Here is a 7,974-nt window from a genome sequence, read left to right as displayed (position 1 = left end):
CTGCTGGCATACCCATGGTAGACCGAAGCCACGGTCGTGGCGTTGTTGGCTAGTACCTTGCAACCGCCTCGAACACGAGGAGAATCAAAGCCTGATCAACCAAATAGTGGGACAAAGACCGGTAGACAGGGTCCACAGCACCCAGGCGGCCTCCCACCTAGGTACTAACCAGGCCCGACCCTGGGTAGCCACCAAGATCAGAAGAGAGCAGGCACACTCAGGAAGTTGTGGCCGTAGGTCCATGCAAATCCCGCGACTCTGGGCCGACTGGACCCCCCCAGGGGTCCCCACAATCCGTGAGGCCTGCGTCCGTCGTAAACAACGACCACTGGAAGGATGGAACAACTTCCCGGGCCGAAGATCCGGGGATCTCCGTCCCAACTCAGAAGAATCCGACTAGGTGGCGCACCTGAATCTGGCGATTACAGAGACAAGAAATTTCTTACCACCTGGACAGTATTACCTGGAAAGCCCAAGTGTGGACCTGGGCATACAGTACCGCCTCGAAGAAGACAGAAGCTGCCCTCAGAAGAAGGTCGTTCAAAAAGCCCACGAGGCAAAACCTCACTGTCCCAACAAAGTTAGGATAATTGCGAGCTCCTAGGCGAAAACCCTCAGTGCCAACGCCAGATTAAGAGGGAGGGCCACAGACTGACAGAAGCCCTCCCCCATCACGGAGCACAGAAAATTCTGAGAAATATGCAAAACGGGACATGCATGTATGCGTCCCTGCGGGACTTACAAGTCCCGCACTGTTCTCAGGCAGAACGACAAGCCGGGCGAGGAATAAACGAGAAAAGAACTCTGTTCTATGGATAGGCGTAAACCCTATCTAGGACTCTGAAGAGACCACCTCGCAGATACAGGTAGCAGCCCCATGGTGGGTCTAATGGATTCGATCCTATGACCTTGTGCACCGAAGTGCAGGTGGCTTACCACTGCACCATGCAGGACTGCCCCCCATCAGTCAGAGCAGGGAGATTCACTGAATTGTGAACCTGTAAGCCGCCCCCCCCACACCTAGAGCAGGGAGGGAAGACGACTGCATATGGCGTTTACGCACCCAGGGACAATTTAGTCCCCCAGCTGAGCCCTTGTCGGCCCCGTACTAATACATACACAAAGTTTGTATATTATGGAAGTGTATGCACACGTCTTTGGAGGGTGGGAGGAAACCGGAGTACCCGGAGGAAACCCACACAGAGAGCGACAAAGTAAGCTCCCGCTAGATTGGTGTCAGTGTCCGGAATTCGGACCAATGACTCTTGCTGACAAGTAATGGAATTAACCACTACACCACCGCGTACCATCTCTGAAACAGAAGCCCTGGATAACAAGGGCACAGCATTCAAAGAAGCATCACAGACCAATATGAGGCCCTGGACCAACGGGTCTGCTAGCCTAATATCCTTGGTACAGAGACGGTGCTCCTCCACTGTCTGGTGCAAAATGCTCACTCAGAAATTCACTGAGACTCCAGAGTAGTAGCCACAATAGGCCGCAAGACGGACCCCAGCATGGTAAACATGACAAGGGCCAGTACCTCGGATCTTCTAACAGCCAGATCCATACAAGCGGGGACTCCCGTAATAGGGAGAGTGGTCAGCTATACATAACACCCGGAGGATCCCCTGAAAGGGCTCTCCTCAAAAGGGCACTGAACCGCCAGGCGGTGAGGGACTACCTCAGCGGCTTTTCTCAATCCGCATCTTAGAAATTATCAAAGAAGGGCAAGAACGAGAGAACCTACACAGAGCGGTCTGATTTGTGATCCAAAAAAAAATAAGACCGAGCCCTCGGCGGAAACACAGCTGCACTATACAGCTTAAGAGAGTCCCTTACAGCAGTGAGAAGCGCACCCATAAATGCCTTATCCTGCTTTTTTTTTTTTTTTTTTTTTACTACCCAGGTACCTGGTCCATGGCTCCATAGCAGAAAAAACAAAAGTACCCCCCTGAGGGTGGGACTTTAAAAGGTGACACACAAAAGAAGAGTCATATAAACCATAGACAAAAAGATAAAACACACATTTGGTCACAAATTCAATAATACGGAGCATTCCCCAGGGGATAACAGAGGGAGGGGGCACTCTTTTAACCCCCGCCCGTCCGCATTCTGCCCCCAGCCTGGCCCAAAAGTGTCCAGGGCTAACAAAGAAGTCTCTGTGGAGATCCCAGGTGCTAACACCTGCCGCTGAGCATGTTGGGGAAGGACCAGATACTGACTCCAAATATAAAAGACATTTACATGTGTATGTAATACCTGTCTTAACATAAAAACTGACGCTCCCAGGGCCCTATACAGGGCATCTTACCCACTTGCTGCGCTGACCCGGGGAGTTAAAAACTTATCCCAATATAAGTCTGTTAGCCAGGGGACTCACCTCAGGAGGAGACTGCCCAGCGCTGCCGACCGCTCTCATCACACAGCGTGTGGAGAGGAAATAAACCGTGAAGGAACTGCGGCGTCTGCAGGGACCTGTGTGCGCCGTAGATACAGCACTAGGGGACAGAACTGCACAAAGATGGCCGCCCGCTGCACATGGCGCGGCTACGACAAAATGGCCGCCAATGGGAGTTTTCAATGTAATTGAAAACCTCCCAAAAAATGGCGCCAGCGTCGGCCAAACGGCGGCAAAACGCCACCTTTTAAACAGGGAAAGCCTCCTAGAGCCTTTACAGTGAAAACCCCCACAGGAAAAACCCTGTATGCCAGATAACACAGCCCTCTCAGGAAAGCCCCCCCCCCCCCGGACAGCGTGCCTTAGCAATGCAGCAAGGGAAAGGAGCAGGGAAGGGAGGAGTGCTCCTCCACTGTCAGGGCACCTCCGAACCCCAGGAATGCCCAGCCGTACCAACCCACCGAAGTAGGAGGGACTGTACTTACCCGTCCGAGCGAGGACTCGCTGACGCATTCCTGACAGACCTACAACCGCAATGGAGGTAGCTGTCGGCCCGGTCCACTGTGATTGAGGCAACACCACAGCCCAGTCATATGTGGACCTCGGAGCAACGCTCACCGGCCACCTCAGGAGTCATGAGGTATGGTGTGGCAGACCAAGCCTCTTTGCATAGGTGTGTCCACGCTTGCTGGTCGGACTGAGTAGACTACAAGGATCTATAATATCCAGCCTGTCACTCAGCCGACAGTTGAAAGAAGATTCTTCAAGAAAAAGTGAAAATAAAATAAAATAAGATAGAATAAAATAAAATTTCTCCTCAGGGCGCTGGGCCCAAAGGGAGCCATACGTCCTTCTCCTTTGCTAGGCAGAACGAAACTGAGGCTGCATGCTGCAGTGAGGAGGGTTATGTCTGGAGGGACCGCCCCCTGGGCGGGGCTGTTCAACTCTGTTAATTTAACATGTATTTAACCATTTAACATGTTTCTGCCTAGTCCTCTCCTGTAAACAGGAACATAACCCACTTGTCAAGACTTAAGGAGCTGTGTCCGTCCATGGACGATAAGAGAAAAAAAGATTTTGGAGGTTTTTACTCTGATAATTCAATCAGAGTAGACATTTCCCATTCACTGGTGTCATTAGATTAAATACAATTCCATCTCGGTGTCAATTAAAGTAATTTGCTTCACCAAGGGTAACAAATGACCCATCAATGGTGTCACTGGCTTTCTGAAAACTCCCCTGCATTGGCGCTTAATGACACATGTCTTTGTGTAGGTTTTCACATCCTGCACTGTTCTTCATGTCGACCTCATGGTTGGAACTTTAAAGGCATTGAAAGCAAAAAGTATCTTGCGCCAAAATTATAATAAATTGATATAAGCTGCTCCCTAAATAATCAAAGTAGATTATAAATAGTGATAAATGTGGGGGTGGGGGCGCTAATATTAGTGCTAAATATATATAAATAAATACTATATAAATATATACTGTGCCAAGTGTACATATTTTTCAAATTAACCAGCTCCTGAGCAGATAAATGATATCATATACGTATAATCATAAATAAATGAATATTTAAATGAACAATCCAAAAATAAACAGTGTATGAATCCACTCATTAACCGTAGGTATATATACCACTAGGTATGAGAAAACTAAACAAAGTCTGTGTTTATATGGATTATAAGTGAAATAAAGTACTGCATGCAAAATTCAGTCCATCAAAAACGTCCATATATCCTCCTGTGCAATCAGAATCAAATGAACACTGTAGCGTTCCACCTTCACCAACAAATTGATGTGCACACCTGAAGTGATCAATAGTAAGATGGCCTCTTACCAAATGGAGTTGACCCTTTTTTGGTATCAAAAAAAGAGGTCAAATGCGCTGTGTCAGATAAACCTGTGTGATTAGATGTATCCTTGTACTTCTTTCCCTTAATGGCAAAAATCTCCCATGCGGATATGCAAAAACGAAAATGATGCCAACATAGTGTAATATTGTTTAATAAAAAGGGGATAACATCAAAATAGCCAAATGGCTGCTTACTTTTAAAAGTGCCCTGAACCCGGCACTGAGGCTTGCTCGCGTGTCTTTGGATCGAGTTCCCGACTTACTGCCTGTAGTGGCGTGCGTGCGTTCCACCTTGCTAACGCCACAGACCAGCGGGACCGGAAGTTACGATTGGTGCGTGCGTGACCAGGTACCGCCTCTACGTACGTTTCGTATTCTATGTCTTCAGGCATTGTCAAGTAATTGTACAATCCGCCTGTTAGTTTACTTATTTTGCCAAATTCTGAAACAGAGATTGCTCTTGTGTGTGGCACATGCTACCATTATGCATTTAGCAGCTTTCCCTGGTTTCCAATGTGAAAGCCCTGCATGTATATTTATACATATTGCTATATGTATATTTTATCCATCCTTTGTTTTGTGTGCTAGCCCTGAAGCAGGGTGAGTCTATACCCACGAAATGCGTTGGATGGATATACACATTGCTAATTTTTTAGAAGTCACATTTCCCTGGACACCGGATCTACAGACTGGTAAGCTGCTATTTTTACATATTTATAAATAATATATTACATTTTTGTTTAGATATGCTTTAAGCTAAATAATGACAATCTGATGGCTGAATGGTTTGCTTCAGGAAAGATTTCAGTACAGAAATGTAATGTATAAATATGACTTTAATCACCTTTATAGAGGGGGTTGGAAAATAAAAAATCAGCTACTTTTCTTCCCTTTTCCCAAAGTGCCCCAGGAATCTTTCAGCTGCAAAACTTAAGAGATAAAACAACAAAAGTGACGGGTTTTAAAGATCTCTCAATAGGGCGTATGATCGTTTCTGACAGAGATGACTCACGCGGCGGTGGAGCAGAAGCCCCAAGGGTTTAAAGTTCCACCACTGTTTAACCAGAGTAGCTTTGCAGTCACACCATGGTTTACAAAGATGACTGGAAGGAAAAAGTAACAGGCAATTTTGTAGAAGCCATCTCTTATTTATTTTACAGAAGATTATAACTTGGAGACAGATTTTTATTTATTTTTTTAAGAATAACGTGCATTTTTGCAATAAAAGCTCAAAAGCTACCCCGGACCCCTTCAGCAGGACTGTCCACTGGATCATAAGCCTACCATCTTGGTGCGTTTCTAAAATGACATGCATGTTTCAAGTCTGACCATAGATTATTGGTTGTCCAGGTTGGGTGCACCAAGCTTTCTTTTTTACCAAACCCTTTTCTTTTATAAAACGTGGAAGGTTTACAAACCTTTTTATTGTTGGATGTGCCCTTGCTAGATAAATTTACCCTCTATAGTTGTCCTGGTGACCATTGTCACCAAGACAGAAAGTGATAGGAAATTCAAAATTGTACAATTGCAGAACAGGTGGTGAGGGTAATGCCTTGTACATACGGTCGGAATTTACGACAACAAAACCTTGGAATTTTTCAGACGGAATGTTGGCTCAAACTTGTGTTGCATACACACGGTCACAAAAATGGTGTCTGCAATTCCGAACGCCAAGGACGCGATGACGTACAACACTACGACGAGAAAAATTAAGTTCAATGATTCAGAGCATGTGTAGGATTTTTGTGCATTGGAATTGCATACAGACGATCGTAATTTCCGACAAGAACTTTTGTTGTTGGAAAATTTGAGAACCAGCTCTCAAATTTTTGTTGTCGGAAATTCTGACAGCAAATGTCTGATGGAGCGTACAGACGGTCGGAATTTTCGACAAAAAGCTCACATTGAACATTTGTTGTCGGAATTTCTGACTGTGTGTACGCAGCATAAGTCTTTCAATGTGGACATCTGTTACAGTGACCGTGATGTAGAGGAGAACTCACATATCCAAATCAGGCAATGAAGGAAAATCTACTCAATGGGACCGACAGCAAAAAAAATACTGATAAGGATTTCAACCCATCCCTGCTCTATTCAAAACATTTTGGCTAAACAGATCTTATAAAAAAAGCCAGTACGATACAACCCAAAACCTACCCCTGCCCCCCTCAGCAGGACTGTCCACTGGATCATAAGTCCACCATTTGGGTTCAATTCTGACTATAGATTATTGGTTGTCCAGGTTGTGTCACCAATCTTTTTTTTTACCAAGCCGTGTTTATATAAATTGTGGAAGGTTTAGAAACCTTTTTTATTACTGTATGTGCCCCTGCTAGATAGATTTACCCTTTATATCTTTCCTGGTGACCATTGTTACCAAGACAGAAAGTGATATAAAATGCAAAATTTCACAAGGAGGTGAGGGTAACTTTCAATGTGAACACCTATTACAGTGATCACGATGTAGAGGGCAATTCTACTCACATCTCCAGGTCAGGCAATGAAGGGAAATGTCCCTATTGGGACAGACAGAAAAAAAGTGTACCGACAAGGATTTCAACCTATCCCTGCTCTATCCGAAACATTTTGGCTAGACAGATCTTATAAAAAAGCCAGTGCTGAGGAAAACATGGATGCTGCCACTGTTGACCTCCAGAAAATTTTGTCTGCCAGAGCCATAACAAGCATGCAGACTAGAAAAGTTATGGTGTTTCCAGAACCTATTAATGTTCAGTGACTTACTGAAGCTACTGGGTCTGCATGACAGCCGGGCAACCAGAAATTGCAGGATAAGACATCCTATAGAGAGGTTTCTTTTAAGATGGTGATCTCCACTGACAGCCAAGGCCAAGCACATCTGTCATAACTTACAAAGTTGGGAAGCCTGCAGGCAGTAACTAGTGCCCAAACCTTGGCAGGATGTGAATAGCGGGATCACAGAATCTAAAGGTCTCAATTTCTATGGGCAGTTTTGATGCAATTGGGATTGGGGGGTGAGGGGTAGAAAGGCAAGATTGCCCTTTTAAATTAAATTTTTTCATACAGTTTTACTGGAGGAACGATGTACAAAAACCCTCCCAATAGCATTACGTTAGTACAGCCATGCAGCATTAATCTTCCAAAATTCCCAAAAACCTTTACTGGAGGAACCATGTACAAAAACCCTTCCAATAGCATTATGTTAGTACAGACATGCAGCATTAATCTTCCAAAAACATTTACTGGAGGAACCATGTACAGTAACCCTCCTAACAGCATTATGTTAGTACAAATTAAAATTCAGAAAAGCTTGTTTTTGCAAATTCAGACTTCAGCTAATAAGCTTGTGCTTTCACTAGCCCCCCTGTGGTGCAAATTTGTTTTATTATTGAGGCAACCTCACTAACCAAAAGGCGCAAGAAAGAATAGGCCAAAGTGCGGACCACTTAGTTGAAGTTGGGATGTGCTTTAAGTGACTCCAGAGTTTTTAGCTCCAGAGTCATTCTAGAGCTAGAAGATAATTGAGTAGGGACAAGCTACGCCATCCCTCAGGGGAGGGACCAGTTATGCCATCCCTCAAGGGAGCGGCCTGCTAGCACTTGTGCAAATGTAATTTTTTTTTAAATGAAATGAAACAAAGAGGCACATAAGTAAAATGTACATATTTTATTTTTATTGGCAAGAAAACAATACCTGTTCGTGTAAAGCCAGCCCCCATAGAAAGGGAGCAGGGGTGGAC

Source organism: Rana temporaria, chromosome 11 (assembly GCF_905171775.1).
Source record: "Rana temporaria chromosome 11, aRanTem1.1, whole genome shotgun sequence".
Lineage (NCBI taxonomy): Eukaryota > Metazoa > Chordata > Amphibia > Anura > Ranidae > Rana > Rana temporaria.
Note: the sequence above shows the minus strand (reverse complement) of the source record.